This window comes from Pezoporus occidentalis, unplaced genomic scaffold (assembly GCF_034315485.1).
Source record: "Pezoporus occidentalis ecotype Australia unplaced genomic scaffold, CSIRO_AGI_Poc_V1 ctg74, whole genome shotgun sequence".
NCBI classification, from domain to species: Eukaryota; Metazoa; Chordata; class Aves; order Psittaciformes; family Psittacidae; genus Pezoporus; species Pezoporus occidentalis.
In genome coordinates this window covers 2,833,185-2,853,703 of record NW_026916093.1, presented here as the reverse complement: position 1 = coordinate 2,853,703, position 20,519 = coordinate 2,833,185, and positions in this window count along the sequence as shown.

Below are 20,519 nucleotides of genomic sequence, written 5' to 3'. Positions count from 1 at the left end.
GCAGAGCATGAGACTGAAAAGTCCTTGATGGGGGTAAGTGCTACTAAGCAATAACTAAAACACCAGCGTGTTATCGGTATTGTTCTCAGACTAAAGCCAAAACACAGTACAGCTACTAGGAAGAAAATTAACTCTATCCCACTCGAAACCAGGACAACTTCTAATCTGTTCATCTAACCTATTTAATTCATGCTATATTTAAACTTCTAAGTAAGATTAAAACTTAGATCAATTTCATTAGATGTGCAGTAATTACCATTACGACCACATGAAAAGTGCAAAAATGAGCACTTGTTATTCTGCGCACCTACACAACTTCTTTCTTTGTACAACATTTTATTAAATCCTTGATTCAACCTTCTGATCTTTACTGTTATAAATCTTTAAGCAAGCTACAGAAAAAAAGTCATCCAGAATTTAATTAGCCAAGATGTTTAAACATAAAATACAGTAACATAGTTCAGAATTTATAACAGCTTCAAACTTAAAACATGGAGTTCAGCAAAGATTGATTCTTTGTTTTCCTTGCTGTTGACAGAAAGCTAGCTGGGCTGCTGTTTATTTTATGTAATGGTAACATAATTGTACATTTATTTTTATTATTTTTAAAAAAAAAACATCTCAAAATCAGCAAAATGTGAAGCTGTAACAAAAGGGAATTAAACACAGATAAGTCTGAAGATGACCTGGGACAATTTATAATTTATGTAAAGAGTCAATGAGCTATAAACATGCACGCTAACTGCTCCCCGGTCTAATGAATGAACTCAGCACCTTCTTGCTGTACTACCTTTTCAGAAGCTCTTTTCATTCTCACAGCATAGGTACCACTTCTCACAGTCCATTAAACTTGGGCTCAAGTCCTGGCTGACATTCCAGCCCCCAACTCACATGGGTTTTATAAAACCTGTCCTCCAGTCTGTCCTGCTCAGGGACTTGGGGTCTGTCCCATCTGGGGCTTGGCAGCCCCTGGAGCCCCACGAGGTAAACTGCAGCACAAACATCCTGCCCTCCCCATGGGCCCCAACACCAGGCTGCGGCACAGTGCTGCCTTGGCAAGGAGAAAGAGCTTGGGTCACCCAGCAGATGCAGATCAGTCTTTGTTATCATTCCCATCTGCTTCACATATTGTAAAGAACAGAGCCCCTTTGCCTCACGTGCTTTTGCTGAAACATGTCTTAAGTCCCTTAACGTGGGGTTTATTTTTGAAGAGATGAGGGAAGTAGGAACTGGTAATCATCATATTTACCATCCCTCCCCTACCAAGAAGAAACCAGAGTTTACAGTGTGCTGCCTTATCAATGCTTTCTTGGGAGAAGGAGATGGGGGGTAAAAGAAGACAAAAAGAAAAAAAATTAAAAGCAAAGAAAAAGAGTTCATGAAAATAGACACAGAGGTAGATATAAAACCAGAATCTTTGACACACATATACTAGACCCCATGCAGCTCTGTAACAGCAATTTTCTCTATTTCTGATTGTTCCCCTTTCCCTTGGTACTCAATCTGAAAGTCCAATTTGCCAGAATAATATATCTGGTGTGAGACAATTTCTACAACTGAAGCAACTGTTTCTTAGCAACCAGGAATGCTCTAGGAACATGTTTCATTTCTCCCCATACCCACTGAGATGCAGAATAATTGTCAAGATAATTATAACACATTTGTGATGATATACATAATTTTTATATATTTATTTATAGAACTACTCAATAAAATGAAGGTTAATTTACCACAGCACCAGGATCCACACTCCATTTATATATAGCCACTAGAAATCAGAATGAATTACAATTACATTTGGCTAGGGTTAGAGATTTCAATCCCAGTAAACACATCGCTGTTTTTTATTTGTATCACTGTAATAGTGAGAGATACCCTTGACTTTTTCCTCTTGCCTCCTCCCCCTAGGTCACAGTGCTATTGTACCAGGTGCTGCACACAGACATGCAGGATGTCACCCAAAAAATGACTATAGAAACACAGAAGCCATACAAAGCACAGGGGAAGGAGTGTGTTCTGTCTCAGCTTACAGAGGGGGAAACCAAGCAAGAGCTGAGGGCCAGAAAACAAGTGCTCTCAAATACAAATTTAACAGGTGGTTTAGGAAGCTTCATAGTTTCGGTTCTTGCTGTTGGATATAACCCATACTATGTTCCTCAGTCACATACTATAGCCAGGGTCATGCAGCTGAGCACCCCCTCTATATCTGCAGTGGCTCTAGGACACTGTAAGATGGTTTTAGGCCAGGCTGCTACCCCTTCCTTTGCTCTGGTGGAAGGACCCTCATCCCTTCTCTGTCCCTTGCAACCAGCTGGCTGTGTGGTAAACTGATTCAAGGAACTGATCTGGCAGACAGCTACAGCAGAAGAGAGCAAATACATTGTCAGGTTAGCAAGGTGACCTAATGCACTGCAAAACTAATGACTCAGACATGAGGCTGGAATGCCTCATAGGAGGAGAATGAGAAGACAGGCAGGTCCACCTCTTTTCATACCAGCCCAGTTTCATAGTTTAAACAAGTTATGGAACTTTAGCTCTACAGAGGAGACCTTGTACTCCCAAGTGCTGCAATACCTAGCTCTTAGGTTCCTGCAATTACACATCTGCCACATCAGTAATTGAGACCCCTTTTAAATAAAATCATTTCAGGTGACATGGTAGCTAGCACTTTCACGTTCCCTCTGGTCATACAGTTCTTTAACTTCAAGGCCAGTATAAAAAGAACATCCTATCATTTATTTCCCCAGTTTCCCTCCAATTAAAAAAAAAAAAATAGAAAAAGACACAAGATATTAAACTTGAAAGACGAACAAACAGCCATCAGTATTAGCCATGATGAAGCTGCCATTAACAGATGAGAAAAAAATGTATTTCCTACTATCAAAACAATGAAGATAGGGATTGCATTACTAACCTACAGCTGTGAAGCGTTGTTAAAATCCAGGAGATTTATCTGCACAAAGGTGTTTTATTGTCAAAGCCTATAGAGCGGGATCTCCTTACTGTGACAGGAATTGTTCCCGATGCCAGTGTTTGCTTGGTTTAAGTTAGTGCAAGTCTCCAGGGTTAAACTAATGTAAGGAGCACTCACCCTGAGTCTGCAGGATATTTACTTTTTGGGGTTCATAAGATACTCCTCATACTGCCTGTGAAAGACAAAAACCTCTGAAAGTGTCATTGCATCAATATTATTTGCTTAAAGAAAATTGCTTGGCTTTCACATTTCAATAATTTTTGCTGCCTTCTGCCTCCCAAACACTTCTACTATGATTGGCTCCCAAAACAGTATTACTGCATTACAGTTTTTCTCTAGTTCGTGTGCCAAAAGGGCCCTGGGCTCTCGTCTCCCAGGTAGCTGTAATATCCTTTTGTAAACCTTCCATGAATGATTATGGTAAATCTTGCTTGCAGCAGATTCTGTTCCCTCTAGCATTATTTCCACCCACCTGTCTGTGCTTTTCTTTTTTTCTGATTTTCAATTCCCTGTTTTACACTAGACCGTACAGACTAACGGGCTGTCACAATACACTTCTTTTCCCCTGCTGTCTATTTCTCTATGTCAGTGAAACAGTACGATTTTCAAACCTCCCAAGACAAGTAATCTTTCTGCTAAAAACATCAGTACTAAGCATCCACAAAAATCAAAATCACATAAGTAAAATCATTTTAGAAACAGCCTTGGTGGTGCTATTTGTCTGAATTGGACTTAAAAAAATGTAACTATTGTTCTTCCTTTTGTTGAATACCTATAACAAAGCCAGCATCTCAAATGCTGAAGCAAAATTAATGCCCAAGTTAAGATCAAGCTTTAAAAACATTAAAAACTACTTTACGAGGCTAATAGTGTTTATCTTTTAATTGCTTATGTTAAGTGGAAAACAATCTAAATCGTTTAACTCAGCACATGTAGATACAAATGTAATACGACTGTGCCAGCTGAAAACTGGCATGCAATATCTGTGTTCAAGACTTTGGGGAAGGTGGGGAAGAGACAGCAGACTCGAATATCCTTACTAGCTACTAATGGAGTATAGGATCTTTCTGAGCTGTGTTGGGTTTATAGTAATAGCGGATACAGTAGGGACCCAGCTCCATAGTGGAAAGGCTGATCCCACGGTTCAGAAACCTGCTATTAAAACCGGACCAAAATCCTTAAATAGCTCAAATTTATAATGTTCAGATTCAGTAAAGGATGCTGGCTGCTTATTCAGCCACGGGATGAGCCTTGTACATAACAACATTTATGTAAGTGATGCACCTAGAGGAATCACTTTAAATACATGTGAAAACAATCACTTCTAGAATGGAACACAGCAACTGCTTAACATCAGGCATCATTGCTTTAAACCACTTTTAGTTGCAAAAGTGAAAATTACCTTCCACAGTCAAAACATTTCCTGGATTATCTGTGTGAGGAGTGACTGGATTTTAGCTGAGTCCCAGATTAAATATTAAGTCTTCTGAAATCAGACATAGGAAAACAAGAATGATTCTCAAACAATAATTGAGAGCTCAAGTAGTAAACAAATAAGGACTTTGGTTATTAGCTACATATCTCAGAAATCCAAAATAATATTGACAGTGGATTTTTCTTTTTGAAATTAGGATTTATTCTGTTTTTTCCCTCCATTTGAAAACCTACCTCCATAATACATACACGACATTGTAATTCAAGTATCTAGAACAGTTGCTTTTTGGGCTTTTATATGAGATCTTAGTTAATCAAAATAACTGCTGACTTCTCTTAATTTACTCTTAATTAATTTTCTTAAATTAGATTGCATGCTGTTATCATAAGCAAGGGAAAATTTCATCTAAGAAAAACTCACCTTTAAACTAGCAATACTTTTGATTTCCATAATAATATTTTTTTCTTAAGGAACTAGTTCTGCCAAATTGACAGTTCTTCCAAAAACTGAATTGTTGAATATTTTCAATGGCCTCTTAAAATGTGAGCTATATAGCAAGCAGTTAACTAAGTTTACTCCACTGGAAATTTCACCTACATGTAGACTCCAGAACTGGGTTTTGGTTTACCCTATTGGGCAAATAACCATTTGTCTTTAAAGAGAAAGGTTTGAATGCTGGTTTTTCGGTAGAAAACCACGTATTTGTCTTTCATGGGCTGTTTAAGGAAGCAGGAAGAGCCTCATTTTAACTACTGTACCTTCAGGGAAAAAGGTTTGTAAAACCTAATCTTGAACTCCCTGCACATATGCAATTTGCATAATACATCTACTATCCTACCCACTGGATTAGGAAGAGACTTGTGAAATATCATCAGGTGAAAGCTTTTCTATTAAGTTTTTACCCCAGAGGCTTGATCACAGAAATGGAAAGTGGTCTTCCTTTCCTGAATATTCACTAGGAAGGTGCTTTGTTTGGTGTTTTGCTTGTTTGATTTGGTTGCTTGGTTGTTTCCTAAAAAGAACAGGTTTTGTGTGATTTCTCCCTAGCTGTTTTTTTTTTCTTTTTCTTTCAATTTTCTTAGGTTTGGAACAGGGAAAAGTGTGAGAAGGAAGGAGCAGCAGAGAGATGCTGTTATGGACTCACCACAACCCCCATTATCTATCCCAGTGCACCACTTGGGCTGGGGGAAGAGGAAGAGGAATTGTGAGTGAAGGAGTGAAGCTGACCCTGGGAAAAAAAGGAGAGTGGGAGAAGGTGCTGTTTTATTTCGTTTTATTTTTTTGTTTCTCACTATCCAATTCTAATTTGACAATAAATTACATGTTTTCCCACGTTAAGTCTGTTTTGCCCATGACGATAACTGGTAAGTTATCATCTCCTTGTCTTTACCTTGACCTCATCTTTATCTGTGTATTTTCTCCCACCCTGCCCTGTTGAGGAAGAGTGAGAGAGCAGCTGGGTAGGCATCTGGCAGCCAGACACAGTCAACCCACCACAGAACAACAGCAGTTTAGATAGTATTATGAGGCAACTTTCATTACATGACTATTTTCTAAAATAGTCTACTTCTGCAAGCTTTGGCTATATCTTTCACTAGGTTGAATAACCGCCCTGGCTGTATGCAAGATGGAGCTATAAGCCTGACTTTCTTCCTCATTTCCACGGTTGGGACATTTTATACTTCTTAAAAGACATGTGGAAGATTGATATCTAAATGAGAATAGCAGTTCAACAGAATTATTGACTCATAAGCTAGATTTAATAAAATGACAATTTCATCTAGTTGCAGCATTGGTTTCAAATTTTTCATTTATAAAGGCAGAAGGAAAGCTACCAATTTATATGATAAAGACTTAATTTAACACTTCTATGAAACTGCAGTTTATAAAGTTCGATACATAAATCATTAACACTGGAAATCTGCTGAAATATCACATTGAAAATTGTCAGTACCTTAAAAGGCCTGCATCGTGTACTCCAATCCATGATAATACCAAACTGGAAGGGATATAAATTTTGATTTTGTGCAGTCAGAATGAAGTGTGACAACATCAGGCATATATTCTATGTTTGAAGGTTGTTTGCAACACTGTGCATTAAGGAAGTAATTAAGGAAATAGCACTGGCTTGCCAAAGCCAGGGAAGCAGGGTAGTAAGCCAATAGCTCTTGAATTATGGTTGCTGTACTGTTAAAATAGAACAAAGCCAAATCCCACAGAGTTCTCCTACTCCTTATCCCAAACAAGAAACCAGAGTGGAAGAAAGAAGGAATTAAAAAAGAAATAATGACATTTTTAGCAAATAGCAGAATAAAGCTTTAAGATGATAAATTCCTTGGTGTTCCAGCTATGGGCAGCAGCAATCCTCACATAGATGTTGAGCTCTCAGGGAAGGCAATACACTACCAGATTCCTCCCAGACAAAACTACAGGTAGTTCTAACCAGAACATGTCCATTCAGCTTCTTTTCTTGTTCCCTTTCAGGTGTGATACACATTCCTTTGTTTACTTTCTTCAAATATACTATATTTTAGTGTTAAGAGTGTTCTACAATGCAGATAGTATATGATAAAATATACAAAATGGAGTCAAGAACAATCCCAAGGATGCAGAATTAACCAAACCAAATGCGTAGGAACTCCTTAATTATTGTAAAATAAATGAAATATAGCTTACTGAAAGTATTTGAGAAATAACTTATGCAATGAAGACCTAGACCACTCAGTAAATACAAAAAGTAAAATCTTTAAAATACTTTCCAAGTGACCAAAGCTTGGCTACTCAGACTATTACTATACATTGGCACTTTGCAGCTATATGATATAATGTCTATATTAATTGGTCTAAGTGCATTCTCCCTTGCCAAAGATAAGCTGCTTCTCTTTTTCACACAGCTTTGCTTTTCCCCTGTAGCCACTCTGCCAACAGCTATCCATTTTCTATAAGCACTGAGACAGTTATAAGTAAGAGATGGCAATTTTTACTTTTCACTCAATAATTTTCAATGACAGAAATACTCAGCTGGGTTTTCTCTCATACAGTTTATTGTTTATAATGAAGTTCCTATTTTTCTTTCAACCTCTAATTAATCGAAAAAAAAAACCCTCACTTCTTATCCAAAATAGAATATTTTTTTAAAACATAAAAGGCATCATTCAATCATTCAATTTCATCCTAATTTAATAAAATCCAGGACCCTATACTGACTACTGATATGCTGTCCTTCAAAGAAGTTCAACATTTGTGAGTCATTGCTTCCCTTTACAGAAGCTATGTTGACTCTTAAGCAATATTACTTACAGTTATTGTCATCTTCTTAAGGTCTCATCTGACAAAGAGCTCCTTCATAAAAAAACCTTCTGCAGTCTCTCACTGTCAACCTGGCTACTTTATTTTACTCTAGCTCTTTCAATTCACAGATGTGCTCACTCTAAAAATGGTTTCCCTCACTGTTTTTCTGGTGTGACTGCTACAAGCAGAGCGCCTCATGGATCAGATTTCATGTTTGTCTTCCCAAGATCTACAAGAGGGACCTTCTAGTTTTACTATTTGGTTCTGCAAAGTTCACCCTGGAGATGTTCTCTTTACCTTTATAATTGATCACAAAATAATTCAAGAAACCATATTTATATCTGAGGCAAGAATGGAATAATATTAATAACATATAGAGTAATATTTTATATTCAAAAATAAAGCTAACACTTGTTCCTGTTTCAGAGACTCTGTGTGTGAGTGACATGATGAAGTCTTCTTGTGTCCAAGAGCTGAAAGAAACTTCATGCAAGCTTAGAGCTACAAGCACAGGAACCCTATGGGCAGCTGTAGATACAAGGTGATACAGCAGGGACTACCTGGCACCAGGACTTGGTTGCAATGTGGACAGTTCTGACATGGGAGCTGTCCCTGTAATGTATTAATCAGAGTTACTACTTAGCACATCTACAAGTTTTGGAGAGCTTGGACTGCAAGTTTAGTGGCCACTGCCTCTGACACAGACACCAGGGCAGCTGTGGCTGGGTACCACCTCTTCACCAGCCAACACCATTGTTGCCACTCAGTAGTTCTATCCCATGGTGAGAGCAACAGCAGGCTGTTCCACCAGCATACCAACCCCCCTATCTCACCCTGTAGCAAGAGAGAGCCCACTCTGACATTTCATCTCAGAAGAAGAAATGAAGCTGTAGGTCCCAGGGCAAGAGCTGTGGGAAAACACTAAAGGTGGTAGTCTTGTGTTCAGTATGCTTCCTGGGGCAACAAAGGGTACTGAGGAGTAGGAAGAAAATTAGGGAAGGAAAAGAGACAGAAAAAAAAAACCATGACTTGGCAAAAAAGCAGCTGTGGGAAGGAGGGAGAGGAAATACAAGAAGAAGAAATGATTAAGTAATTAAATTGTTTCTAAAGGAATTTTCCTAGCAAAATTTTAGTCAAATTCAGAAATACTTAATAATTGCTAAAAGCTTTCAAATCATGTTTAGATACCATTGTATTTCTCCAGTTAATAAAAACCTGCCTGCTGCATGAAACAAGGAGTTCATGCAATGAAAGATATCAAAATTATAAACAAACACTTGTGCTTCAATTTCTTAAAATAAAGTAGGACAATATGTGGCTTAGAGCCATTAAAAGACAGAATTTGAAATATTACAAAAACCTGTTCTTAAAATTGATACCATTTTTCACCTACGGCTTTCTTTTGTGTTCTTTATAAACTAGATTTTATTTTTCTAATAGCTTTAGCTTGTAAATGTCCTACCAAGAGCTGTGCTTCTTTTTATTCTGAAGTAGTCTAGACGCCTTGTATTCATAAATATGCATAAGGATATGTGCAATTAGCAGAACTATTAGCATTGAATCTATTTTATGCCTCTGTGAAGATCAGTAGAAAATAACATTGATTTTGTTACAATATAAGTACAGTTACATATAATTATCTCTATATTCCTCTTAGAAAACTCATCAATGCATACTGCATATTCTACAATTATACCAGTATATGCTTCTAACAACTGTAGCCTTTTAATTTATGTCAGAACAGAGGATATTAATTTATTCACACCACAACCTAGAAGTATTTTGGAATTGATGCTCATCATATTCCTAATGCATTGCAGTTTCCAACTGTCATTAGTGGAAAGAGAGAACCTACGTGTGATAAATGTTCATATGTATTCTGTGCTGCATCAAAAGGAGCGAGACCAGCAGGTCAAAGGAGGTGATCCTGCCCCTCTACTCTGCTCTTGTGAGACCTCACCTGGAGTATTGTGTGCAGTTGTGGTGTCCTCAACATAAAAAGGACATGGAACTGTTGGAACAAGTCCAGAGAAGGGCCACGAGGATGATCAGGGACTGGAGCACACCTCCCCTATGAAGACAGGCTGAGAAAGCTGGGGCTGTTCAGCCTGGAGAAGAGAAGGCTGCAAGGAGACCTCATAGCAGCCTTCCAGTATCTGAAGGGGGCCTATAGGGATGCTGGGGAGGGACTCTTCATTAGGCACTGTAGTGACAGGACAAGGGGTAATGGGTTCAAACTTAAACAGGGGAAGTTTAGATTGGATATAAGGAGGAAATTCTTTCCTGTTAGGGTGGTGAGGCACTGGAATGGGTTGCCCAGGGAGGTTGTGAATGCTCCATCCCTGGCAGTGCTCAAGATCAGGTTGGACGAGGTCTTGGGTGATATGATTTAGCGTAAGGTGTCCCTGCCCACGGCAGGGGGGCTGGAACTAGGTGATCTTAAGGTCCTTTCCAACCCTAATTAATTATTCTATGATTCTAAAATTCTGCATGAAACACAATGATAATTGTAAGTGCTGCATTCTGTAGCAAGCTCTTGCTTATCCACAAAGCACATATTGCACTGCTATTTTCAAATTATTCTCTTAATTCTCTATTTGCACAACAGTTTTTCTTCAGCCTAGCCATAGATAAATCATTGGTGACATATCAAATTTGTCCTCAGTTCAACAGCAAACTAAGATTATTCTCTAGTTTCACTTCGCAGTTAGTGCCTTTGCATGAAGTGATACAAAGACCTAAATTTAGTCCTTTGCTCAAAGGCTGTTGTAAGCACGCTGTGGTTCTCAAAGTTCTGTTGGAGAATAAAGAATAAAATTCCCATGCCTGTTGGGTTTTTTTTCATCTTTCTTCAACACTTAGCTCTATTCCAGGCAACTTTGATAAAGCTATTGTACTTGGAGTGAAAAAGGCTACAGTTGGTGTGGTCTGTGATAGATTAAGAAGGAGGCTTAGACATCCTTCAGATATTCTTTTAACAGAAATAGATGGACTTGCCAACTATTACTTGTGTTTAGGCAAACTAACCAATTCCAGGTAAAAATAACTGAAAAATATAGCTTAGAAAATCATTAAGGCTTTGGGGTTTGTGTGTTTTAATGTGTTTGAATATAGTTCAGAGGGGAGGAGGATTCCTTCCCTGTCCATGTATTCTTAAGCACAGTAATTAAAATAAACCGGGCTTTCACATCTCTGAATGCTCCCAAAGCCTACAGTATAAATCAAAATTTAATATTTATGCAATTCTAGTATCAGTATTTTTGTGGATTAGAATTTTTCTCTCTTTTTTATTAGAAGCATCTTCCTTGCATCTTTATGTAGCTATTGGCACATCCCGAGATCACAAGGTGGCACATAATATGTTGCAATTCAATTATTCTAAAGTTGCTATTGTTATGTTGCTGGAGTGTATTGCCCTTTATTCTTTACATTCCAAATGATGTGCCACGCAGCAGATTCCTGACTAGACCCAAAACAGTAACAAGATTTGACAATTTCTGCTTAGCAACTGCATTCACATTAGAAAAATGGGACAACTTAAATAAATGAGATAATGACAGTCCTTTCTGTCGTTGTAGCCAAAATTCTAACTATGCTGATTAAATTAAGCCCATTGTTAAAAATAGAACAGTTCAGCTGTATTAAAAGAGATGGCAGCCTCTCAACACATTTCTGGAGTCAATTGCATAGAATTTAGATTCAGCCTGCTCTGGAGCTGGAAAGTCCCAGCACCATTAATTTGAGGTTTAAGATACCAAGCATTTCCAGTAATAGTATTTTCTGGTAATTGCTGGTAGAGAACAGCAGCATTCTGAAGTTGACCTTTGTCAGAACTGTGAAGGACAACATATCTGCTTAATAAATCCCAAAGGTGGGAACCATCATTTCATGAAGTCCATCTAGGATAAGATAACAAAGTTATATACAGTTAATAGCTGTAGATGTGAATCACACAGTCCACTTGCTATGGTCATAAAGGCATAAATGAAAGGTGTATCACTACCATCATGCTTTTTCAAATCATAAAATGTCACTAATTAATAATTATTTTAAGTGAGGCGTTTTAAGTATAAGAAAACCCTAACAATCATTTCGCTGAACAGCTTTTTGGTTTTGTTGTGCACCTCAGGTCTGATAGTGGCTCTCTGCTGTACACCTATGTAGGAATCTGAATAGTTTGTTGCATCTGAGGTTTATGAAATAATGACTAATTCAGTAATAAGTTTTTAAATCATATGGAGTATATTGCTTCAATAGAAGTAAGACTGAGCTTAATGCTTCTGCTCATTTTTGTGAGGAAGTTGAAGTCAGCTAACGGCTTGTTGAAAACAGACAGGTTTTTATACTACTTATCACTTACATAATAACACATCCACAGTTTATGATTTATGTGAGTAATCGGGTGCAGGATCAAACTCACCCAAGAAAGACAAGATGCACTTCTTTCCACTGATGAAATGACAGTAGAACTAACCTTTTGTGCCACAGGGTATTTTAAACTCTATCTGTTGACACTGGAAGAATTAGTCAGTCATGCATGAGTAACTGCTGCTACTGATGGGATTTTTATTATATAGTTGACCATAGCATACTGTTATTAGTATCAAATAAAGGAGGCATTTAGGTGATATGATATGGCGTGATGCTTCCCCAGGACCATTATGCAATCTCTGCTCTTGTCATCTGGGCTCCTGTGTCAGTGTCTAGAAGAACAGCTGCCATCAGCCTTCATTTCCCTCCCCTCATCTCCTTAAGGCATCTTTTTTTTTTATTTTTCCCTTTACATCTTTGGGGGTATACCAACAATTCGGAGTTAGTGAAGATGCTAAAGAGTGAAACATGACTGATAAATCTCACCTTTTTTGTTGCTACCAGCACATCCCCTTAAGTTTTATCAATATGTTCACAGAATGAAGAATGAGAAGGAGAATTTTGAATAGTAAATTAAATCTAAAGAGGGATCTTTATGGAAAAAAGCCTATACCTGAAAAATTAGTTATTTAATACAGGGAGGACAGGTAAGGCAGTGAGAGGCAGAAGACAAACCACCTCATTTTGCTTTTGCCTGGTCTTGTAACTGAATTCCCATCCAAACTCCAAAGCCTGGAAGCTTCAGAACAACCAATGACAATTTAATGAGTAGCAGATCAGATACAAAAGATAAGTACAAATCAGATACTACCAAAGAGAGGTAAAAAAAACACCCAAACAAAAAACAAGGAAAAAAAAACAAACAAACAAAAAAAAAACCCACTTGTGTTTCTAAACCTTGTGGAAATTTTCAGATCAGACATTTTCTATAAAGTTTTGGTCATTTACCTCATAATTTACTTTCTTATACCACAAGTTGTAGGGGAAAAATTAGAGATAGTTTTTTTCAGCAAGTACTTTGGTGACTATATTGCTTTTGTTTCTGTTATTTTCACATTCATTTCTTGTTGACAATATTGCACAGACAATAGAAGCTGTAGAAGTATTTTGCTGCATTCAGGCCTTTGATACTTTTGTTTTACTATGTTGGTTGCCTTCTTCTTTTGGACAGTGAAAATTTCAGGAGCTAGGATGGGATACATCAAAACAAGGGGATTATGATTCCCTGGTGTAGGCATGTGTACCTAAGAAGTCAGTCACTTCAGTTTTTCTCAGTGGATAAAACCTGCTACTTTAAGGTCTGATTCCTTACACCTTTAAGTAGACAACAATATTAGGATAAGAAGCATGCTCTAAAATTGTTGGGTTTTCCTTTGTGTAAAAGTCTGACATGACTGGCTCAGATGTAGGTGCTGCATAGTAATATCTAAACTATCTTTTTCAAGAAAATAATAAATTTCTCTAGTATCAAGTCCTTCATCCTGAAAATTAGTTCATTTCTTCAACAGGTCTTATTTTGTATTAGATAGGCCAATATATTCCCTGTAATTCTTTTCACAGCTGTGATTCCAGCTTCATTGGAGCTGCCGAAATTTATGCAATTCATTAAGCACAACGTTCATCCATAAGTACTCTTACAAGCTTTTGAAGAATTACTCTAGAAATGCATGACTTTACAGTGTGAGCAAGAATAGTAAGACAGGGTTGTAGTTAAGGAAGTATTCTGTTTACATACTCCGTTTGGGTGAAGTTAATACTACAGGCATGTATTACTTCTGCAATAGTCACCATGAATATCCACCCTAATTAAAAATTAGACAAGTAGAGATGTAAAATTTAAAAAATGCATTGTTTACTTTCCATCTCTACAAGGTTAAGCACCCATTGTACACTGAGATCACTTTCTGACTTCTAAATTAAGATACTTAAGCTTATTTTTAAATACTAGGGAGATATTTTTTGACCTGGTGTGGTACCATTGTATAATTAGTTCCATTAGAAGAAGAATAATTAGAACAGCAAAGAGCACAAAACCCTGGAAGCCAGAATTTAACTACTAAATAATGAATGCCAGATCTTAATTTATAGTTAACGAGCTAAACTCTCCCAATCCGCATATTAATATTTCATATAAATTTTGAAGAAATTAAGGAAACATTGAGCATGCATAAAATGTACAGCTAGTTAGTAATATCAAAGCTGATTTCATGTGTACATAAATCAATCTAGAAGTCTGTGTATGAGGCACAGGGAATATTTTTGATATTTTGAGCATAGAATGTATTTAGTTATGACTCTGGGATTAATTTAATTTAAAAAAAATGTGAAGAGCTTTTCCACAGTGCCACAGAAGCAACAGAACAATTTTCTTTTATTCCCCAGGCTTTCAGTTTTACATGTAAGGTTAGGAAGTGGGGAGTACATTCTTCCGTTGTGGTATATTACTAAATCTGAAATGTCCTTTCTAAGCTACTCCACTAACATATCACACATAAATCCTCAAAAGACTTCCAAAATAGATGTTTGTTTGCTCTAGCTGAATATTAGTGCATGCCTGGAATACAAACAGATTTCCAAAGAAGTGGAGTTCAAGGTGAATGATAGGAAGAGAAATAACTTCTGAATGGATATGCAAGAAACAACAGAAAAGCAGCATAAGACTTGGTTGTGCCCAAATAGCATAGGTTGAAATAAACTGGGTGAAGAAAGTGAACAATGAAACCACACTGATCAATTTGCATAATAGACTTTCCTTCCAAAGAGGTTGTATAAGTGGATAGTAACTTGTTACTGCAATCACTTATGTAGACCAGAGAATCATGGAGAAACACAAACTTTGTAGGTTTTCTGCAGTATTGTTCTAATGCTGATTTTCAATGCTTAATTCCTCTGTTCAGGCAAGCTGTGTTTAAGTTGATGATCACTGGCTAATTACCAGTAAGCACAACCTGCATGAAATATCTAGTGAGCAAATAAGACAGTGGAGGGTTTTTTTCTGTTTCTGTTCTAGACCTGAAGGTGTGGGTGTGGAATGGATAGGAAGGAGGAAAATGTGGTGAAGAGAAAGGCACTGCAGAAGGAGCCACAACCTTCTGCAGAAGGTTCACATTATTTCTTCTGACAGTTGTCCTGGTGGCCTGTGTATGCAACCATAATCATTAATCCAGATGGTGCAAGCATCCAAAACAAAAGCTAAATTTTCAAACTTCTTGCCCTGCCCACACACAGCTTTGAATACTGCCCTAGAATTTGGAGCAAATGAAAGGATTATGCTGATTTTTCCACCCTTAATAACTGAACCCACAGCCAAAGAGAAAACCAGCTTTGTTTATCCATCTGTCTCCTTAAAAGCTTCTACATTTAATAGGTTGGATTTTCACTTTTTTCCTGCCAATTAACTAAATCTTTCCAAATTGTTTGCTACCCTCCCCGAAAACATGAGCAACCTTTGCCCTACTCAAATGAACTAACACACTTTGAAGCTGAACAATCTTATTACCTTGCCAGGTTATATGGAGGTTGTAATTTGGAGAGTTTCCTCAAAATTACCATTGAAGTTATGTCGCACTTCTGCATTCTTTTTTTTCACTGCATAACACTAATTATTCTGAAATGCAAAAACTAAATTTACTGACTTTAAAAATCACAAATGACAACAATAGGCCAGTATTACTAGTCTGCCAAATCCTCTACACAAAGGATAAATTGCTGATAGTAGAAAAGCAAGTCACTTTTGATTCCATTTGCGCATACTGAAGGAGAAAAACCTAAACTTGGATTTTTAGGTGTTTTATAAAAAAAATATGCACGCAAACTAATCAGACAGCAACCACAGTTACGCTATTGCAAAAGGAAGATCAGAAACGTAAACAGTGATAGCAAGTTAGAAGGAAAGAGTAGTCATTATCACATAGAATATACGGACCAGAGGTGGAGAGACCTTCTGTTTGCTACTTCTGACTGCAGATCTGTCTTTCCTCCTGCACACACAGAAGATAGATACAAAATCATCAAAGAATCCAATGTACTTTCAGGCAGTTCTTAAATCCCACTTTGAAGTTTCACTGGTTAATTGGTATATCTCTGTCAAAGCCATCTCTACTAGAGCAAGGTGTAGCCTCAGTTTTTTCTAGTGCTATTCATAGCTGGACTACACCATGGCTTGATCAACAGTCTTCCTTTCTTGATGTTTCTGGCTTCTCAGAAGAGGCCAGTGGGAAAAAAGAACACAAAGAGCAACTCAATATTTCTAGGCATGTAGCATTAATCAGCTACCTCTATACTCCTGCATCCAATGGAGTATCTTCTCAGACTTTAGCCTTTTTCAGTCCCTTCTTTACTTGTGACCAGAAGAAGTCATTTGGTTCTCCCAACAGGCTCTCTTCTAATTTAAGGTTTGCATCAAAAGTTATTCTTCTGATTGTACAAAATAATTTAGCAGCTGTCATTATTACCCCCACACTTCCCCCAGATACATTCCAGGTGACCAGCCTTACAGCAGTATTTGAAATACTTGATATTTAATCCTTTAAGTACTTTGCCCAACAAGTAGTTCCATTAATTATTGTGCAGATAAAAGACCATTCCAATAAAAGGTAGGAAGCAGAATAGAACCAACACAATAGTTTTGCCTTTTAATTTGAAATCCTGAATGTGACACTTCAAAAACATAGTTATGGCTGCAGTGGCTATAAATTGTGAGATATTTGTGGTAATTATGTTATAAGGTCAAATCGTCTTGCATTTTTTTTGTGTGATCAAAATGAGAATTCTAGCAAATTGTTTCAGGTTGTATAAAAAAAAGGTCTCTATTTTGTGTTGCACAAAGGGCAGCATTCAAAAGATATAACTTTTATGTATTATTTCTGAAACAATCATAAATAAAAAGAATCATGTAACAAATATGAATGTGAGCTTTTTCATCTTCATTTGTTCCCAAGCCTAAAGTAAGACAATGATTGATGGACGTGTTAAAACAGTACTCCCAATACCAGTCTTGCCCTTTAGCAATCTCTCTGTATTTTTGTGCTATTTTAAATAACCACGGACTCTGGTGAGATACTAATGAAGATGTTTAAGGTTGCTTTACCCCAAATGCAATATTTTAAATTAAAACCAATATCGATTCTCATTTCAATGGATGCAACCACAATATTTTATAGACAATGCAGCTTTCCAGCCTCAGTCAATCCACAGAAACAGTTATATTTGACCAGTGAACTTTCTGCTAACATCTCATGTAATCTTTTTTTTTTCATGTCCTTTGCACTAAGCAGATACCATGATGAGTTTGTAAAAACATGAAAGAAAAGGCAGCACTTTCTCTTTCCCAAGAAAAACCATCTGGTGTAAATTATGGTTTTTTAGACTTTTCATGAGGCCATGTGCAGAATATTTTTTTTAATTTCATTTTATTCCCTCCATTTAGAAACAGTGCTATACAGGGCAAACTTTAATCATAACAGTGAGACTACATATACCAATAAGATGTCTTGCTCTTATAAGATAAGATCAGGTTTAGATCACTGTAGCTGGATGGCTGTTACATTACAAGATATATTATCAACATCTACTGCAAAGGAAAATGTCCTTTGCTGGACTTTTTCTTTTTTAGTTATTTGAACTGATATTTTATAACCAAACCTTTTGAAAAAAAAAAAAAAGAAGTTCTTAATTCAAAGAATATAACTTATTTTCAGTAGAAAAATTGAAATTTTCTCAAAATCAACATTTTCTTGTTGCAGACATCTTGACTTTCCATAGTGATGGGAGAGGGGAGGAAATAAAAAATCAAAGAACATGGAAATTACTTGTGCCTGGAAAGTGTCTCTTTTTGACCAACTTTATGTTTAAAAAATGCAGGGAAAAAGACTGTACAAAGGTAACATTTGTGGCTTAATGCCCTAGTCCACAAACATCTATATTCAGAGATTAAAAGGGCCTGTGTGTCCACTTACAGCCTGGATTCCCAGTCTGATCCAATACAGTGGATCTACACAGTCATGTAGGAAGCTGTCTAAAATATCTATTGAAATAGTTCCAGATGGCAAATGGAATCTGGTTTCAATACTCATTAATTTTCAGTTTCCTGGATGTATACCTGGACTTTTTTCTCCTCTATTTTTACCAGTGGGAAGGTGGGATACGAGATGTCATATTCTATTTTCTTGTATAGACTTTGCACAAGATTTGAACCTATTTCCTCTTTCCATTCTCAAGGAAAGTAGGGTTCAGTCCTCAGTTTTGTGTTGACATTTTTTTAATGACATATTTAAAACCTCTCCACACATTTCAGATCTCCATATATACCACCAAGTAATATAATGCATCATATAATATTTTGTTTATATAAACATGAATCTATGAAAGTAACCTGCAGTGTATGAAATGTTCAGGAAAGTCTGAACAGCTGTAGATTACACAAATCTGCAGATCTATTAGCTTTGAAATTACCTGTCTGATACTTATAAAATGCAGTCAAAAAGTAAGAAGGGCTGCATGAAAGTGCTGCTGATTTAAAGACTTTTTTTTTTCCCCTTAATATACTGGATGACGAAGGTCTTTCATTATGGTAAGTTTTTCTGCCTGCAGTGCAGACAGCAGTAAGTGGCCCTTGTGTTTTACAAACCATCTTGGATTATAAGATCTTCAGTGGGACAAGAAAATAAATTAGACTAAGATCAGAACAAAGAAACCTCAGTATTAGCAGGTCAACAACATTCATTTCCATTTCTCAGAATAGCGTCAAGTATTTGTAGAGGCCAATCAGAGTCTGCCCATAAAAAATATATGAGTTTAAAAGGCAACAGACTAAAGGATCCAGTATGTGACAAAGACATGAAGAAATAGTAAAATGAACTTTCTGAAGTGATATTCTTGGCTCTTCAAGCATTCTGCTTTTGTAATTTGTTCTATGTTCCATGGGATTTTTCTCACCTATTAGCAACTTACATTTATAACAAAATGACACACTGATAAAAAACCAAACAGAACTATATATATAAAAAAGTAGCCTAAAGGATGACATACACAAACATATGCAAAGAGGCCAAACAGATCTACAATACTGAGTGCTTTATACATTTCACCTTGATTAGGTTAATGGTTTCCAAGTAAATCAATGCAAAGTTGCCTTCCATAATAGTATTAGAAGAAAAATGTGAAATGAACATAGTAAATAAAACAGTTGATCTAAAATAACTTGGGCAATTGCAAACAAAGAATGTTATTCTGTATGTATTGCACTTCTGTTATTTTAGATCCTCTTCCTAAATATAGTACCCTATCTATTTACAAGAGGTTCAATTCACGTTTTCAAGGACAATGCTGTTGAAATCTGAAGGGCCTTCTTTCTTTTCTGTTACTCTGCTGCCAGGCAATTAGTTGTAGGAGGAGAAATGGGGAATGTATTTCTCCTTGAAGCATACCAAGATTCACAGTCTGAAGAAGCAATTTTGCAATCCTGAATTATGAACTGATCACATGACCTTGAAGCCTCCTGAGTTGGAGGCAGTTCCCATTAATGGGCTGACAAAATGTCATCTTTGTCTCTGAGCAGCAGTGGAAGGGTAAGATGTAAATGTTCCTTGGCGGCAACTAGTCAAGCTGTCAGAGAAGGTTTGATTCTGCTCAGGACTGCAGAAGATGGCACATGACTACAGAGGTGTTTCTCACGTAAAAAGGCATCCCTGCACCTGTGGAAAGGCTTGGGCACACCACATTCTTCCAGCAAATGAGGAAACCTCAATTCCCAATGTCACTGTCCTGGTGTATCAAAATATAAGATTCAAGCTAACCTTAACAAAATCAATGACTTCAGAAGATCTAGTCCCAGTGACAGATATGTTTGCATAAGTTTTCAAGATCAAGCTTTATATTTGCAAATGAGATTTCAATAGAGAAAAGTATGTTGGTAATAATATGAGTTTTATTATAAATAAAGGGCCTGAGTCCTCAGTTCATCACTCCAGTATTACATTAATGAATTTTCATGGAGTTATTGCCAGTGAAAAACTCTCAAGATTTGAACCATCGTAAACCTAGGGTAATGTACCATGGAGATTTTGTCCATTATGTGTGGGGAGTACGTGCATAGTAGAACATTTTCAGCAAGGTTTGGGTGTGAGTGGAAGGGTGGGATCAGGCCTTTCTTTCTTTCCTTTTCCACCTTACTCTGTGTATTATGGACTTTTTGTGAAATTAATTTGATGATCAAGCATCTGAAGCAAATACCATTTTAGTTAGTCTGTGGGTTAAGTTACTTATGAATGGATAATTTTTCACAAAATGAAAGAAAGCAGGAACAAAGGGACAGTGTATTAATATCTATACATTATCATCTCTGCTAAGACTGGCATTCACTGAAATTTTAAACTTTATGACTCAACTGTTTTAAGAAAAAGATGTTAATGCAAGGCAATTGATGGTTTAATTTAAGAACTTACAAAA